Source organism: Armigeres subalbatus, chromosome 3 (assembly GCF_024139115.2).
Source record: "Armigeres subalbatus isolate Guangzhou_Male chromosome 3, GZ_Asu_2, whole genome shotgun sequence".
NCBI lineage: Eukaryota > Metazoa > Arthropoda > Insecta > Diptera > Culicidae > Armigeres > Armigeres subalbatus.
The window spans coordinates 71,375,411-71,392,978 of NC_085141.1; the positions used below are offsets into that span (position 1 = coordinate 71,375,411).

The 17,568-nt window shown below is 41.6% G+C and overlaps 1 long non-coding RNA gene across 1 annotated transcript; it reads left to right on the forward strand.

Moving 5' to 3' along the window:
- Window positions 1–16,023: 16,023 nt before the first annotated feature.
- LOC134223188 (uncharacterized) lies at window positions 16,024–17,568 on the forward strand. Its single transcript, XR_009982475.1, has 3 exons — window positions 16,024–16,644; window positions 16,778–16,924; window positions 17,024–17,568. It is a non-coding gene; the product is annotated as an uncharacterized LOC134223188 (long non-coding RNA).

Genomic DNA, 17,568 nt, shown 5'->3' on the forward strand with positions numbered 1-17,568 from the left:
TAAGTCCGAAACGTAAAATAACAGGACCAGCACCTGTCAAATTAGTGAGGTTAGGTTTGCGCGCGCAATGACCAATTGATCGTTAGTTCGAATGCAATCTCGTCGAAATCTGTACGGTAAAAGTCTTATTTATTGCGCTGTTCCCCGAGGGCGATTCACTGATGTCGATGATTGAATCGTAAATACAAAGAAAAATAATGCAAAAAAATACAAATAATACACGAAAATACAAATAATTCAAAAATGATTATTACGCGGTAAATTTGAAAATAAGTTTTAAATGCAAAAAAATACTGAAATACATACAAATTCACGATAAAAAATAGGAAAGTGAGAAAAATAATCGCGAGATTCTATTCCAGAAAAATATGACATTTCGTATATCATTACACAGAATACTCAACAAGTTGGTAAATTCGTGGAAAACGAAATCCAATAGTCGTGTTTGATTTCCGACCCAACCATAGCCAACTTACTCAGTATCAAATCGATAGACTTTGCGATGATTCACAAATTATCTACTCTGCCGTGCTGCCATGTTATCAACGGAAAAGATATTATCGTCAATGGGCAATGGGGTATTCGCTTGAAGAAGGTGCATGTTTGTACAGGTCATCAAGAGAAAAGCCAGTTGTTTGTGGAAGCTAAACAACCCAAGTTTTCTTTTCGATGAAGCACCAGTGTAATGATCTTATTCACGGATTCTGTATAGGTTTCATGTTTTCTATTTTTAACAGCCATGTTTAAAAACTTTGAGCTAAAATGTGACCGAAAAGCGATTGAAATCTACTACGAGTCCTAATTGAACAGGACAGATTATAAAATTCATCCATCTACTTCCACTATGTACAACTTTTGTGTATCAACAGATACGCATTTCGATTCCTATAAATATATGTACTTGGAAACTAAGCTGAATAAAATTTCGAATAAGGTTTCTTGTAACACCGTTCGAGTCACCGTTTTTGCAGCATTCTAAATATGTATTTCTTGAATTTTACAATAGATTCACAAAGGCATCCCAAAAACCATTTAGAACTGGAACAAAAACTTAATCATGTTAAAACGCATTTTAGCATAAAAGCAAGTGTAAATAATGAACTGTCAAAATATATTCTTAAATATAAATTCATTCGATTTCAATACATTTATTTAAAAAAATACACTTCAGTACTAAAATACACGAAAAAATATTAATTCAACATTAATTCACAAAAATACATTATTCCAATACGTATAAATGCACGAAAATACATCAATACGTGATCAAATACGTTGGCCTGAATCAAAAATACACAAGTGAATCGCCCTCGGTTCTCACCAAATCGAACTGCACAGTTTGAAAGTGTGACAGAAGAAAAGTGATCAAAAGTGGAGCTTTGATCAGCGAATTTTGACATCGAGAACTGTCAAAATCAAACAACTGCGGTTGATGGTCTGGTTCATCTCTGTTGTTTATTTTAAATATTTTTTATCGGTTGATTTTCAATTCTGTTTTCAGTTCCCGTATTGTATAATATTTACAAGTTGAAATCTCTCGACAACGAATAATGGACAACGTAATTCTGCAGAATGTTTATAAACATGCCAGCACGAACACAAAAATACCATTGCCATACGACTACTATTTCCTTGGATAAATCGGACCCAGCTTGTGGTTATCTACCGAAAGAAATCGACCATCGGAAGTTGGATTGAACTCACGAAGCAAACGGGTTGTCATCTAAGCAGGGAACAAGTATTCCGGAAGTTCAGCGCGAAACATAGACAATGGATCGCACCAAGAAAAGCCAGTTCTTTACCTTGAGGAATGCAGAGACTTTTTCCACCAGCAGTTCCGGATTAAAATGTGGATCCAGCATTTGCAGAATTTGTGCTGGAAGGACTTCGTGGCAAGCGCGAGAACGTAGGCCATTCAAATTAAAGAGTATGAAATTTTCGTTTCTGCTCAGAAATGAGCCTGTTCGACTGGGACCTTTATCATCTTGTGTTTCTTGAGAAGTGTCGATAGATAGCAAGGGTATTTTGAAAACAGGGCTATGGACCAAAGGAAAACAGCTAGTGCATCTTGGAGAATTTGTGCGTCGCCCTAGAGCATCATACTTATGTTTCCTGGGTATGAACGGTGTCTTAGATACATTCAAAACTGAGGGAACTTTCACCAGGCAAATATACGGGCAGCAGGGACTATGTCCAAGGGCTTACGATCCCTCCCCAGGCCATCTGCGAGTTGTGGGGCTTCGTTTAGGATGTGGGGTTTTACAGTGCTCTGTTAACCTCTATTAAAAGCTGCATGTATCCGCAAGTAGGCCCCACCAAAGCGACCGTGTGCCGCCCAAAGCGCAGCTCCAAGTCCTGGTGTTAGGTGGACGCTAACAGCCCTGACACGACGGCCTCCGACGAGACAGGAGGTTGCGCTGCCCAATAAGCCGCCTAGAAACCAATCATAAAAATATAAGAGATAATGCGACTCGATATAACTGCAAAGACCCAGGCGACGAATACAGGATCACGATTGAAGCTTGGAACATGGAATTCTAAGTCGCTAGGTTTCGCAGGTTGCGACAGGATGATCTACGATGAATTCATCCCGCAACTTCGACGTCGGCGCTGCAGGAGATTTGCTGACAGACAAAGGAAAAGCGGGCATCGAGCGGCTACCTTCTACCAAAGCTGTGGCACCACCAACGAGCTGGGAACGGCTTCATAGTGCTGTGTAAGATGCGCCAACGCGTGATTGGGTGGGCCAATCAACGCAAGGATGTGCAAGCTGAGGATTAAAGGCGTTCTTCAACTATAGCATCATCAACGTGCACCGCCCACAAAGGAGACCCGACGACGAGAAAGAAGCGTTCTACGCACAGCTGGAGCAGACATACGATGGATGCCCACTGCAGGATCTAAAATCGTCATCGGTGACATGAACGCACAGGAGGAAGGAGGAGAATGCTAGACCGGCATCGGACCGGATAGTCTGCACACCGTACGAATGACAACGGCAACGATGCATAAATTCGCAGCCTCCCGCGGAATGGTAACTCAAGCACCTTCTTTCCCGCAAAATATCCACAAGGCACATGGAGATCACCTAACCAAGAAACGGAAACCAAATCGACCACGTTATAATCGACGGAAATTCTTTCCGAATCACGAACGTCCGCACTTACCAGCGAATATTGAATCCGACCACTCACTCGTTGCAGATGCCTGCGCTCAAAACCTCGACGGTGTACAACACGCGTCGAAGTCGGACGTCTGGCTTAACATTGGGCGGCTACAAGATGAGACAGCCCAAGAATACGCGCAGCAGCTGGAAGTGGACTTCAACGGAAGAGCAGCCAGGCGCAGTGTCTCTTGAAAATGGCTGGAGATATTCGATCGCCATTGGTAGCACCGCAACTCGCACTTGGCACGGTGCCCCCGGATCAGAGAAACGACTGGTATGACGGCGAATGAGCAGTTAGTGGAAGAGAAGAATGCAGTGGCGAGATTTTGCAACACCGCACGAGGGCGAACGAGGCACGATATAAACAGACAAACTCGATTTTCCGGAGGAAAAGCGCCAGAGGAAGATCGAGACCGTGAAGAAACGGAGCAACTGTACCGCGCACATAACACACGAAAGTTCTATGAGAAGTTAAACCGTTCACGTAGGGCACTGCCACAGCCTGATATGTGTAAGGACATAAACGGAACCTTCTTACGAACGAGCGTGAGGTGATCAAAGGTGGCGGCCGCACTACGAAGAACACCTGAATGGCGATGTGGCAGACGAAGATGGCGGTATGGTGATGGACCTGGGAGAACGCGCGAGGACATAATTCTACGGCTCCGGATTCCAGGAAATCCAGGAGGAGATTGGCCGGCTGAAGAACAACAAAGCCCCGTGGTTGACAACTACCAGGAGAGCTATTTAAACACGGTGGTGAGGCACCGGCTGAGCGCTGCACTGGGTCATTACAAGATTTGGGAGGAAGTTTTGCCGCAGGAGTGGATGGAAGGTGTCGTGTCCCATCTAAAAAGGGCGATAAGCGATTGTAGCAACCACCACGCAATCACATTGCTGAACGCCGCCTACAAGGTACTTCCTCACCATTTTATGCCGTCGATAGCACCAACTGCAAGGGAATTCGTGGGGCAGTACCAGGCGATTTATGGGCGAACGCTCCACCACGGACCAGGTGTTCGCCATCTGCCAAGTACTGCAGAAATGCCGCGAATAGAAGCCCACACATCATCTATTCATCGACTTCAAAGCCGCATATGATACAATCGATCGGGACCAGCTATGGCAGCTAATGCACGAACACGGTTTTCCGGATAAACTGACACGGTTGATCAAAGCGACGATGGATCGGGTGATGTGCGTAGTTCGAGTTTCAGGGGCATTCTCGAGTCCCTTCGAAAACCGCAGAGGGTTACGGCAAGGTGATGGTCTTTCGTGTTCTATTCAACATCGCTTTGGAAAGGGTTACGAAGAGCAGGGATTAACACGAGTGGTACATTTCAATAAGTCCGTCCAGCTTGTTTTCGCTGACGACATAGATATTATGGCACGTAACTTTGAGAAGGGAGGAAGCTTACAGACTGAAGAGGGAAGCATAAGCGGATCGGACTAGTCAACAACACGTTGAAGACGAAGTACATGAGAAGAGGTTCAAGAGAAGACAAGGAGCCACCACGCGAGTTTGCATCGGTGGTGACGAAATCGAGGTAGAAGAATTTGTGTACTTGGGCTCACGGCGACTGCCGAAAATGACACCAACAGAGAAATTCGAGACGCATAGGCTGGAAATCGTACGTACTTTGACTCCGCAAGACGTCCTGATCGAATAGAGTTCGCCGCCATACCAAACTGAAACTACAAAACGCATAGACCGGTAGTCCCCAGACACGAGACCTGGAGAGTCGGAGGACCAAGCGCACTTGGAGTTTTCGAAAGGAAAGTGTTGCGTACCATCTATGGTGGTGCAGATGGCGGACGGATCGGAGGAGGCGAATGAACCACGAATTGCATCAGCTGTTGGGAGAACCATCCATCGTTCACACGAAAATCGGACGATTGCGATGGGCCGCACGTCAGCCAGAATGTCGGACAGTAACCCGGTGAAAATGGTTCTCGACAACGATCCGACGAGTAAAGAAGGCGAGGTGCGCGCGGGCAAGGTGGATCGATCAGGTGGAAGATGACTGCGGACCCTCCGTAGACTGCGTGGTTCGACGTGTAGCCATGACCGAGCCGAATGAGAAGACTCTTATATACCGCACAGGCCACTTCGGCCTTAGTCTGAATAAATAAATAATAAATCATGCGCGGGTGTGGTGTGGATGTAGTTTGCCCACAGTTTCCACGAGCTTGCGTGTCCAGTGAAATGCTTGCCATGAAGTTCTCGAAGCTCATCTGCCAGTTGAGACAGGGACCGATTACTGGCACCTGCTCGGTCCGTTTGTGAAATTTCACCAACCTTGTCCACCAAATCCACAGTTGTTTGCAGAATACAGCCGTAGAATAAATATGACATGAACCCGAATAACTTCTTCGCCAGCTCAATAAGAAGCTTACTACTAATCTGGCTGATATCGAACGTCTTCGATTTGATGGTTTTGCATATATGAATTTTCCCATATCGTCGTAGGTCGCTTCGCCCCATGTTGGTATTTGGTTTCCTTTCCATCAACAAAGATTCCACGGCATATCATCGGTTTGAAATAGTCCATACGCTCCTCAATATTTCGTCGACGAATCACCTGTAGTTTGCGATGCTATGAGGCTCCGGAGTTTCGCCAACAAATCGACGCTTGAAGAAGGAGGCGGATAGGGACAAGTTGTTTTTCGACTGCGCTTAGCATCATGATTCGTCTGCTCATCGTTTACGTCGTTCTGAGACTGAGACCATCTGTCCGTCATCATCATCTAAAGGATTAACCATGAGATCATCATCGTTACCAAGTGTATTTCTCTCTCCAAATCCAACCATTTTCGTTTTGATGCACGTATTCCTCAGGATAATCGTCAAGTGCTTCGATTTATATTTGTCGGAATCCTCCAAAGCCACACCATTTTCAGCTTACACGATTTTCATAGCCGCTACCGGTGTCTCGGCAGTGTAGCCTTCCATCCTCCATCATGCTAAAAGATAGAAGAATCATCAATAATAAAAGAAATATCAAGTATTTTTCTTCATCAAATTTACCTGCAAACGATCCAAAACAATGAAACCGCAGTTGCTGTTTATTGCGGGCGATGAGAAACGGTATTGTTGTTGTTTTGTTTCTTCTTCTTATTGATATCATAAATTTGAGCAAGGTTGCCAGTTATACGAAAAATTAAATAAATGTTGTACAAAAAGTTTATTTATTGAAGATTTAATCAAAATTAATTCAGCAACCAGGAATGACAAAAAATAGTGTGATACCTGAAGTGCACTGAAATTTATATTTGAAAGCAATTGCATATTTACGATACATCTATTGTTTAACAAACAAAAGTGTGAAAAATCTCAGATTTTGTATAGTTCGATACTTAAAACCCGTACGTTCTAATGCGAAAACTTCATTTACAATTTAATGAATGGTCTACAATACTGTTGGACGGATTTTTCCTGGCTTGATAGAAACGGTTTTGACAGCAGTGTCATTCTACACAGCTTCAAAGCTGGAATTTATTATCTAATTATTATTAAATTCATTATGTTTATAAAGTAACTTACAAACTAGTTCCACCTAAATTTACAAGCAACAGGGTCCATCGCTTGATCCATCGCCACTCTAAACCATTCTAATCGAACCCAATTGCTCTGTAGCAAACTTAATTATTTCACGTATTGTAATTTTGTCAATTGCTGAACTGTTCGGTAATCTATTTTACAGATTTTTGTAATTTTTCCATTGCTCAACCGTCAAAATCACCGAAAATCAGTTAAATTATTATCGAACAGTTCTGTTGTGAGATTTCGTAAATTTACAATTCGCGATTTATTGTGTGGAAATATAATATGCATTTAATTGCCAGTGTTATCAGTTTCACAACATTTTTGTAACTCAACTTAACAAATACATTCTAATGTATTTCTATTATTTCATCTACAATAAAATCTATTGTAAATTTATTGTGTTGTATAGTGATGTTACAATAAATAGTATTGTTTTTCTATAATATTTTTTATTCGGGTAAGTATCTAAAGTGTTAGAGCGCGTTAGAGCATCATTACGCGATCACCCTCACTGTACTGTCATTTTATATTAGTCACTCTTTTTCGCATCGGTCACTATTTTCGGTTATCATTTTGGTGTATTCCGTATCGGTTATAGATAGTAGAATCTATAGATGAGGAAGCATGGTGAGTCGATTTTTTGCCCGCAACGCGCATATGACGTCACAGCCCTTAACGTTTCCATTGAAATCGTGAGTCATGCTCGTTTGGAGACACGTTTGACAGTTCGTTTGGAGACAGAGGATTTATCTTCGCTCATCTATATATTCCACTATCTATAGTATCGGTGACGTTCGACGTTTGATAGTTCATCAAATAGTAGCGCTGTTATCGCGCTGTCAAATTTGGTCACCTGTCAGCTGCGCTACTGTTTTAGCAGCGCGTTTAGTAGCGACCGGTAAAGTGTCAAGTAATTATACTGCGCTGACAAACGGTTTATACTCCCGCATAACAAAAAACAGTTTTACATAAGATTCAAACTTAAAATAAGAAATAAGTCATATATTTACATTTATGTTCATTGTTATTTTATAGTTTGACCTTAATCTCCATCCAACTTTGAACTATGCAAAACTACAACTCAACATTAACACTTAATCTCGCACTTAATTTCAACGTGCAGCAAATGGTCCTCGAAATATTTACATTTTCTTTATTTTTGAAGTAGAACATTTTAAACTGTAAATAAACAAGCTCCCTAATAGTGACAGTATCGTTTGGAGCCCTAGCGTGGTTAGTTATTGTTCTCTTTTTGAAGGGGATTTCACGCTCACAATAATAATAACATCGTTCCAAATTAAACCCAAAGTAACACTTATGGTTATCCAGCATATGTGTGTGTGAGTTCGTTTGTTTTTGACGCTTGTCAAGTTTTTAAAATAGTTTCGCATCGAGCGGTTCAACTTTAATTCGTAGATACGGGTAGTTTTGCGGTATTTGGTTTCTTTTCCGGATCGAACATCTTTCTATAATGTATGTACGTATAGTGTTTTTTCGTGTTTGTAATTATATTTTTATATATGTTTAATATATGCACGAGTGGTACGATTTTCACGAAGTCCGTCCAGTTATTTGGTTTCGCCGACGACATTGATATCATGGTACGTAAATTTGAGAGGATGGAGAAGCCTACATCAGACTGAAAAGCGAAGCTAAACGGATTGACTAGTCATCAACACGTCGAAGACGAAGTACATGATAGGAAGAGGCTAGAGAGTCAATGTGAGCCACCCACCACGAGTTTCTATCGGTTAACAAATCGAGGTGGTTGACGAATTCGTGTACTTGTTCACTGGGACGCCGAAACGATACCAGCAGAGAAATTCGAGACGATAGTGGCTGGAAATCGTACGTACTTTGACTCCGCAAGACGCTGATCAGATAGAGTCGCCGCCGTACCAAACTGACTATCTACAAACGCTTATAAGACCGGTAGTCCTCTACGGACACGAGACCTGGACGATGCTCGTGGAGGACCAACGCGCACGAGTTTTCGAAAGGAAAGGTTGCGTACCATCAATGGTGGGGTGCAGATGGCGGACGGTACGTGGAGGCGGCGAATGAACCACGAGTTGCATCAGCTGTTGGGAGAACCATCGTTCACACCGCGAAAATCGGAAGACTGCGGTGGGCCGGGCACGTAGCCAGAATGTCGGACAGTAATCCGGTGAAATAGTTCTCAACAACGATACTACGGGAACAAACAGAGTGCACAGCGGCAAGGTGGATCGATCAGGTGGGGAGATCTGCGGACCCTCCGCAGACTGCGTGGTTGGCGAAGTGCAGCCATGGACCGAGCTGAATGGAGAAGACTTTTATGTGCAGCACAGGCCACTCCGGCCTTAGTCTGATGATAAATAAATAAAATAATATATGCACTTTCAAATTGATATAAGATTGTAATTATCGTATCATGAAAGAAATTAAGAACAAACATAAATCTACAGCAAAAATTAAACGCAAGGGGTACCGTTGTATAAACATTCCTCGTATGCTTTAATTCGAGGGGCGAATCACTTTGAATTTTGACTGAATCCAAAATACGTATTGATAAAATGCGCCAAAAATATATAATCTAATGCGTTAAAAATGCATAAAATATCAAATGCGCAAAAAAATTCGAATAAAAGCTTCATGCGTTCAAAAATGCGTATAAATACAAAGTGCACTTAGAAATTTTCTTCGGTATAAAATACATAATGCACTGTAAATGCATCAATTCGTTATAAAGTGCGTTTTTCCACAAATTGCACCTGATTGATTTGAAGATATAGACGCCATATTTTGACATTGTTGTTGGCAAAAGTCACAATACTAACTTTTGCCATTGATTTTAGTAAAATTGGTACAACTGACGGAGTTTTCATTCGGTAAAAGACGCTAAACCTAGCGCTGAACTTACCTGCTCGCAATGGTTGTTGCAAGGAAGAGCAAAAAGTGGTTCTACTTTGCAAATTGCGGAATATCCCGAATGGAGGATCGAGGAGAAATAGCTATTTAAAAGTACATACTTTAAATCCCCATGATGTTTCAACCTTCATATTTTTGCAAAAGACATGTATTTGAAGGATATTTGTGCAGCCAGAAATGGAACATCCAGAAATGTGGATCCAAAAGATTGTATATCTCGCCAAAGAAAAGACAACACCGCACATCATATATTGTCTTGTTTTGGAACATGCAGTCCTTGTAGGGATTTTTCGATATTAAAATTTGTGTCGTTCCCCTTGGCAGCGAGAAATTCACTTGGGATGCTTACAGTTGCTTTGCAGACTTTCCACCTTTTCAAATAAATATCATTTCAAAAATCTGATCAATAAATCACCAATGATCATTTTATATTTTGTCAGGTTGCGACTTTTTTTTTTTTTTTTTAATTACCCACCGCTGACCCCTCTACACCAAAAGCTCAGCATTGGGAGCCCCCTGGCAGTGGACTCCTTGAAAAAAAACAATAAAGTAAAAGGATTTAGTGTGAGGACAGTTATAATGTTATTTGAAAGTATAATTTCTCGAGACCCAGTGGAGATAAATTCTCCTTTTAAGGGACTCCTAGAAAATCAATACAACAAAACACACACACACAAATACAAATGTAATCTGGCAGCAGCTATAAAGAACTCCAATAAATTTTGTGAAAACTTTTAGAAATATTTAAAATATAAAGGATGCATTACATGATTGGAAAAAAAACAAAACAAAATTTAAATGAATTCATGTATCTTATTCCTTGAAATGTAGCTTAAGCGAAGTTTTGAAAGTTAATCTGTTTTTCAACTTCATGTTTCGTAGACCATTCGGTAGTAGGTTATAAACTTGAGGACCTTCTTTAGTGATATACGTTTTTTGACCAAGTATCGTGTTTTGCTCTAAAGATTTGGCGCTACGATGAGTTAGCTTGCCTAGTATGTCTTACGTTATTATTTTGAAGGTAAACTAATGTTATTTATGGATGCATGTATCAGCATTATGTAGAATGTCATGAACAATTGTACTGAAATTTAGGAGATTCAGCTAAACCGCGAATTGGAAGTATACCGTGAAACCTATCAGGAGTAAAAAGATCCAAAGTAGGGTGTAGATATGGTAGTTTGTATATAATTTTTTAGGCAGCCTATTTTGTATTAACTTGGCTTCCTTATTCTGGACTCTACAAAGCATTTCCCCATGCAGCAATATTAACGTATTGGAATAATGAATGAATACATCCGTAATAAAAAACTAAGCTAGAAGCCTTTCTGCTGACGAACTCACTAACTCTTCTCATTGCTCCACACAGGACAGCTACTTTATTTTCAACATAATCTATATGTCTACCCCATGTTAGCGTGGAATCGAGAAAAACATAGAATATTTAAATTCATTAACTTTTTGTACATATATTGTCCTATCTTTGGATCATCACAATTGTCTATTTTCTTCTTTGATGAATGGAATACAAGATATTTTATTTTGTAAAGTTTAAAGACAGTAGAAATTATTTGAGAAATATTCCAATAATACCTTTTAGGATCTTGCATTCTATGTCTGCAACAATTTGCCTAGGGCTCTTATTCGGATAGAAATATAGCCGTATCATCTGCAAAGAAGCCGAGGGTACACCTTACACCCACTTTGCTAGTAGACTAGCAAGGTAGACCTGTGGGATTGTTTCAACCACGCCATGAATAGTTAGTAAATATTTACGTCATAATACTTCCATCATGCAATCAAACGGCAAATGATTCATTAAAATAACTATGTTTTCTTTGTGAGGAATAATGAAGGGAATTTGCGAAGTCGAAGAAAATTCTGCTCTTCCCTCCTATGGGAAATCTTATTGCTATCTGTCAGAGTTTGATTGAAACTTATGGCCGCCATCCCCATCTCTCTGTTTTCTTTACTGTGAAATAACCCTATAAAGAACTCCTCAGTGCTTGGGCGAAGAATTTTGCTTCGACTTCGTGAATAATCTAGTTCTAATCGAAAACACAACAAGCGCACGTCAAACTGAAGGCGAAACCAGAAGCGGATGCTGTGATTATTACAAATGCATGGTAAAATATTGAAATACATACACTAATGCGTCAATGCACTGTAGACAAATGCATGAATGCGTACTTAAATGCAACAATGCAACATAAAATGCTTGAAAATACTCCAATGCGCTCCATCAATACTTATTTCACTCTTGAAATGCGCGAGTGATCCGCCCCTCGCTTAATTATAACTCCACAATAATGTTTATTGTTCAAATTTCCAAAAGAAGATAATATGTCAACCTTCTGTTGTATAATATGCGGAAAATTTTGTTCGTGAAAATGACCATTTTTTTATGGTGACAAAACTCACCGTTCTTTCCCTATATTGTATTTTTGTCAAATACCATTTATCGTATTGTCGAAACTATTTGGGGTAGTGTAGAATTATTGTTTTCAGGGATGGTCTGCACTGGCTTAAATAAAATATGGATATTCATAAGTTCCGCCTTATGAAACACCAAAAGTTCATTCCTTAATCGATTCATAAGGCTTCTATGAAACTCATAATCAATAATATTAATTTCATACATATGCCTTATGAATCGCAATACTTTCCTTATGAATAAAATCGTAAGATAATCTATATGTCATTTCATATGTTCATCCAGTTCATCCACCGAAAAAATGGTTTGTTTTGTTTTTTTGCATTCCGCCGACTTTTTAATTAAATAAAACTATTCGGGCGGTTCTTGTCTATAGACAATATATTAAACGCTTCATATTTTGACCGGAGCGGCTCTCTGAATCAGGAAATGTGCAAGTGATGTCTTACTGAGGCCGGGAGAAGTTCGCATCTGTGGAACCACGAAACTACCGATGCGTTATTTGCGGATTGGTGGTAATATGTGCGAAAACGATGACGAAAATTTAGAGCGATTGGTTCCATTTTAGCTTGGGACAGGGACGCGCGGTACACTCGGAAGGGCATAATGCTGAGTTGCACTGGAAAAGAATCCGGTATTCGAATGAAGCGGAGTTCTGGAAACTTATGTGGTGCTGCGTAATTTGAGACGGTGGAAGCTTCCGGTAGCAGTTGGGCCAAAGGATTCGCGCTCCCGGAAAAAAATAAATTCGCGCTATTTGTTTGTCCTGTTGGTTGCTGCTAAGAGATGCTACCATTAATGGCCAGGGTAAGGAGAAGGAAACCAAGTGTTTTGGTGTAATGTCGATGGGAACAATATGTGTGGCCTGTACCCCGGCGGAATGCGGCCGGAGGTTATGTTGTTTCATTGTTTTATTTTCTACTGTCGAGCCAAAGCGATAAATCCGTGGGGTGAGCTGAATGTGGTTGTCCCTAACTGGGGGCGGATGGGTGGTGGTTGCCGGTGCTGGAATGTAAGTGATGCTTGTGATGTTCGATATTGTGGCAAACTTTGTTTCGGCGTAGAGTTGGGAGGATGGTCAGTGCTTCCAGTTGTAGTTGGGTGATGATTGCTTCGGTTGTTAATTACGGAATGATGTACAGTGGATATTGTTGATGTGTTGAAGGATTAGGGTTGCGTCTGCGTTGCTTCTAGTGGTCTTCTTTCTTCGACGTTGTACTAATGGTTCTTTGTTTTTGTTTTTTCTTTTCAGGAATCAGCTATCCTAGTGGAGTTCTCATCGAGTGGAGTAGAGGCAGACGTTGCCGAATGCAGTGCCTTGACGTGACATGGAATTTCGGGTGTTCGGTGAAAGTGATCGAGTGTCTTCGTTGGGGATGAGTACGGTGGTCACGACGATTTGGTCGGCTTCATCTTCCTTTCGAGGGCTGGACCACGGTTGGCGTAAGCCAACGGTGCTAAGCTCCCCCTGGCGGTGCAGCGTCTGACGATGCAAAATCCCGCAGGTCGCCCGAGTGGTGTAGCCGCACCGGTTAACCAGGGGGGCCCTTCATCAACGCAAGTTGGTTAGGGCATTAGCACAGGCAGCCGATGAAGTCGATGAAAGTGCACTGTCCGATTCCATCCTCGGACGGTGTGTCAGATGGTAAGTACCGTTCCAATCTAGATAATTTGTTGACTAGGGACTAATTCTTTTTTTCTTTTTTAGGTACTGATTGACCGATGCCGGATGTCAGATGAAGAATTTCCTGGCAAAACTTTTTTGGAAGATGTTGTCTTAAGTGATTCCTCTGTTTTTGGGTGGGAAGGCGAAAACACTGACGCAGCTGTCCGTTCGTGATTGCAACGAACTTGGGACCATAGAGTCCATTTTGATCAACGCTCACCAACGCAAAACCAGTTTTTTTAATCCATAATACTTTCAAGAAGATTTGCTTACGTCATTTTACATTCGATCAAGCTTTCTGGACTATAGAGCCCCGTAAAGACCGACGAAGACAAAATGTTCAAAATGGCGACGTAAATATCTATCACCAAAACCACCCAAATGGACAATCAAAGTCAAAGCGAACTCACCTGTTATTTTGGTCGGCTTCTTCGGTCTTTTCTCAGTTCCGCAGTGAATCTCAAGGATACCGCAAGCAATGCATTGAGATTCCGACGATCTGCGAAAAAACCGAAGAAGTCGACTGAAGTTGCAGGTAAGTTTGCCTTGATTTTGATTGTGTTTCTGGTGGGGTTTGAAAGGAAAACTTCAGGGATTCCGACGGACATCCTTCAGAGATTCTGACGGGAATCCTTTTGAGATTCCGACGGGAATCCTTTAGGGATTTAGACGAGAATCCTTCAGAGATTCCGATGAGAATCCTTTATAGAAATTCCGACAAGAATCCTTTAGAGATTCCGACGGTAATCCTTCAAGGATTCCGGCGCAAATCCTTCAGAAATTCGACGTGAATCCTTCAGAGATTCGATAAGAATCGTTCAGGGATTCCAACGGAAATCCTCTATGGATTTCGACGGGAATTCTTTTGGGATTTCGACGTGAATCTTTTGACATTACGACGTGAATTTTCTAGGAATTCGACGGAATCCTTCACAGATTCCGACGGAAATCCTTTAGAGATTCCGACGTGAATCCTTCAAGGATTCTGATGGGAATCATTCAGGGATTCCATGGAATCCTTCAGAGATTTCGACAGGACTCCTTGGGGATTCCGACGAGAATCGTTCACAGATTCCGACAAGAATCCTTTAGGGATTTCGACGGGAATTCTTTTGGGATTCCGACATGAATCCTGTTGGGATTCCGACATGAATCCTGTTGGGATTCCGACATGAATCCTTCAGGGATTCCGACAGGAATCCTTCGGGGATTCTGACGGGAGTCCTTCAGGGATTTCGACGTGAATCCTGTTGAGACTCCGACGTGAATCCTTCAGTGATTCCGACAGAATCCTTCAGTGATTCTGACGGGAATCCTGTTGAGACTCCGACGGGAATACTTCAGTGATTACGACGAGAATCCTTCAGAGATTCCGACGAGAATCCTTCCGAGATTCCGAAGAGAATCCTTCAGAGATTCCGACGGCAATCCTTCAGAAATTCCGACGGAAATCCTTCAGGAATTCCAACGAGAGTCCATTAAGGAATCCTTGAAAGATTACGACTCAGATTCTTCAGAGATTCGGACGAGAATCCTTCAGAGATTCCGACGGGAATGCTTTTGGGGATTCGAAGGAAATTCTTCGGAGATTCAGACGGGAATGCTTCAGGGATTCAGACGGAAATCCTTCAGGATTTTGCCGGAATTCTTTATGGACGGGAATCCTTTTGGGATTCCGACGTGAATCCTTTAGGGATTCTGATGTGAATTCTCTAGGGATTCCGACCGGAATTCTTGAGGATTTTTCATAGATTCCGACGAGAACCCTTCATAAATTCCGATGGAAATGCTTCGGCGATTCAAGGCCCAAACTGTTAGAGATTCTTATTCTGGGGACTCTTCTTTTGTCTCACCCTATAATCAGGGTCGTTAAAATTGCTCTAGGGAGAAATTGGATGGAAAAGCTTCCCTTTGTCAAATAAAACCGAGAATAGCAGAACAACGAATGTAATTGCGGAATGGTAGAAAGGAGTGATGGTGTGCAAGAAACGTTCACGCTAGATGTAATTTAATTTACATACACACCAGTATAGCATGTCTCAATACGACAGTTTACAAACACGTACCAGACTTCTCGGAAGCCTACACACTTAAAATAAATCGCCGAATTCGGTAATTGAAATCTCAACAACCAGAACTGTTCGGTAAATAATTTAACTGATTTTCGGTGATTTTGACAGTTGAGCAATGGAAAAATTACAAAAATCTGTAAAAAAAATTACCGACTAGTTCTGATGTGGAGATTTCGGTAAAATTTACCGAATACGGTGAAATGAGTTATGTGTACAGGGCCTTGTGGAGAACAATGCCGCGCATAACCAATTGAAATAATGGTGTTGGTAAATGGTCAGTCTTCTGCGAAGTTACTGTTTGGACCAGAGTGTCGAGAACATCAACGGAATGATGAAAACCCTTGCACTACTGGCTCTGCGCCACGAATTGACACACGCTCTCGAATTGACAAACGCCTAACAGATCTATCAAGACGTGACCGAGAATCATCCTATATAGATCTACTTGGCAATTCTCATCAGCACATGGCGCCATTCAGTGTGGCAAACATGTCACAAAAAAGTTAGAAAAATTCGATTACTGTTTAATGACCACCGATCTTGCCACCGATACATAGAGGTTGTCCTATGTCTACAGCTGATTATGCTACTGTCCCTCGATTGTCCCGATAGTTTGACACGTTACAAATCCTTCAAATCCTAAGATTAGTTTGACAATAGCAGACAAATACTTCGCACGTTGACCAAAAACTGATTGCTGGAGTTCGAAAATGCAGTTGCAAAGCTGATCAAATGCCTCTTCACCCCGCCGGTCTCTGGTTATAGTTTCACCCAGCGAGAAAATCAAAAATACTTCAAGAAACCCAAATCGATAGCAAAATGGCAACGCTAGAGAAGTCCAAAACAAAAGTAAGTAACCATCAGCGTATTTCCAACCACAACATGTTTGTATTTATATAGCACATAAGACTATTACCTATTACTATTTCTTTGTATTTATTTATAATAAAATTAACAAAAATTTCCTGTTTTCGTGGTTTAGTGCTAGCATTGAATGAAGCTTAAACGCAAACTAAAACCATTAGTTCTGCCATACAGTCGATGTCCACGATGAAGAGGATTCGGTGAACCCGTGGTCGGTACCTATTTTCGACGATTTGAAATTGAACGTGCGAACTTACCCAGGAAGGTAAGTCACGGTTTTAGTTTAGATTTAGTTTGCTAATTTTGGAAGCTTACATAAACCTAATCTGCAAATCATATTACATATATTTTTCTCTCTCCGAAGCGCTGCAGTTCTTCAGCAATCCACTGAGTTCAGCTCCAATCTAAAGGATTCTATTAAGCAGTTGTACTCCTAGTGCGACCCATCCACACAATGCTCGTAACCCGAATTAAATCTAAAATCTACGAGACTAAGCCTACACCCACTGCTCAGCTGTCTTCCGCCCAATGCGCCCGTAATACTGAATCCTACGTTTGACCCGACTCAACTAGCCCATTTATATCTGCATTATGTTCACATTCCTCCGAAAAGTCATCACCGACAAGCGGTTCTTAACGGACGCTCGTAGCATGATGGTAAAGTTGGCTGCCACCCAACTAAGCATTACAACAAGGCACGATCATTTGTTGTATGCTGTTACACGACCTGCGATAGGACCCGGTAGGACGGGAGAAGGAAACGAATTTCTTAAAATGCTGAAACTGGACATGATCCGGGTGAACATGAACGGATCATTCGTTCAGGAGAAGAAGTGGATGATTGTGGACAGCGATGGGGAAGACATCCTTCGATTGTGGAAGATCGGTACGTGGCAGTACTTGACAGGG